Below are 1938 nucleotides of genomic sequence, written 5' to 3'. Positions count from 1 at the left end.
GACGGGAGAGAAAGACGGCGACGTCACCCTCGAGGCTATTCCCGCGGTGGATGCTCTTTTTGATCTGGACGAGATGTCTTTCGAAGAGTTTGGCGGCGCCTTGAAGGCAGGCGACTTAGCCCAGGTTGTCATTATACAACAAAACAAGGGGATTGGCTCGTCGTCGCTTCTGGATGAAGTCTACGGAAGGAAATTAAGAGGGTGCTGAGCGCGCGAATTGTATCGTCAAGCCTGAAGGATCCCTCGGATTCGTACTATCCTTTGGTAACGTAACTCTAAGAGTCGTCTCCAAAGACCCGCCGTCGGTCCTACCTCCGGGCCGAGGTGTGCGTCATGAGGTTGACCTGGTTCCAGGAACCAAATATTACGTAACACGCCAATGGCCTCTGCCCAAGGAGCAGTTTGACGTCATTGACGTCTTTTTCTGTACGACGCACGAGGTAAGAATGGTGCGTGAGAGCAAGTCTCCCCATTCGACACCCACGCTTTGTGTACGGAAGCCGAACGGCAAGTGGCGTATTGTTTACGCTTACAATAAGCTACACGCTGCCATCATTTCAGCACTCACGCTTATTCTTAAAAAGAATATTCTCCATAACAATATGGTTGGCTGTACAAAGTACAACGCACTCGACTTGGTCGATGGTTATTACCAATTGCCTATGAGAGCGAGTAATATTCCGCTGACAGCGGTGAGTACTCCGAACCAGATGCTCTGGTAGCGGCTTGAAATGTATCAAGGGCTGTCAAATGCACCAGCAACATTTTATTGCCTTGTGACACAATTTTTCAGGCCCCATCGGGCGGACGCACAGATATACTTCGACGACATAGTCGTGCGGGAAACGAGAGCACAGATGAAGAAAACCCCATCGTCCGTTTAAGAGCGGTGCTCTATTTTATGCGCACGAATAAGCTGCATGCTAATACCGATAAGTCCATCTTTGGTGCGGAAGAAAACCCCTTTCTAGGCTGCTACACTGGAGAGCGTGGCCTTCGAGCGGATCCCGCTCAGGTCAGGGCCATTATGGTCTGGTCGGTTCCACAGAACCAAGAGGACTTGCGCATGAGACTCGGCCTCGCCAATTACTTGCACAAATTATGCGGAAATGGCACGGCCATTGTCGAATCTCTTTAAAAAGAATACGGAATGTGTTGGGACACCGAGCATCGGGAGGTTTTTGACAGGGTCAAAGACAGCCTCTTTCATGCACCAGTTCTGGCGTTGCCAGACCCCAATCGTCCTTTTAGTGTCGTCTGTGACGCTTCGGGCTTTGCCATCGGCTGTGCACTGCTGCAAGCAGGCGCCAAGGGGCGAGATCGGGTGATCGTGTTCGAATCTCGCCAGCTTAAGGCTGCGGAGAGGAACTACCCAGTCCACGAAAAAGAATTCCTTGCGATGAAGTATGTACTTGTCAGTTCAGGGTGCATCTGCTTGGCTCAAAGCCGTTTGTAATCTACACAGACCATCAGTCGCCTCACCTCTCGCAGAGGATGGCCAGGTGGATCTCATTCTTTGCATAATATAACTTCGAGGTGAAGTATAGGCCAGGAAAGCAGAATGCTTTGACTGATGCGTTGTCACGCAGACCGGACTATAAGATTGCTAATATCACGACGGTGGCGTCGTCAGTGATGGATCTGATCCACGCCGCATACGCGGGTGATAGTATATGTATAGCGCTGCTACAGGCTCTCAGGAGCAAGGAGTTTGGAACTCGGACAAGAACTTGTCGGTGCTTTTGCGCGCACGGTCACACCGATGTTCGTTAAATAACGGTTTGCTGTGTTATAGCACCGATTCAAAGGATACGCCACAAGTTGAGGTTCCTCATGATGATGATTTATGCCCACCGAGTCCTCTGTCACAAAGTCCATACTCATGGACTGCCAACATCCGGAGGGTCCGAGTAAAGTAGCCAGCGGCGCCGCCGCGTT

Source organism: Plasmopara halstedii (assembly GCF_900000015.1).
Source record: "Plasmopara halstedii genome assembly, contig: Scaffold_2061, whole genome shotgun sequence".
NCBI classification, from domain to species: domain Eukaryota; phylum Oomycota; class Peronosporomycetes; order Peronosporales; family Peronosporaceae; genus Plasmopara; species Plasmopara halstedii.
Note: the sequence above shows the minus strand (reverse complement) of the source record.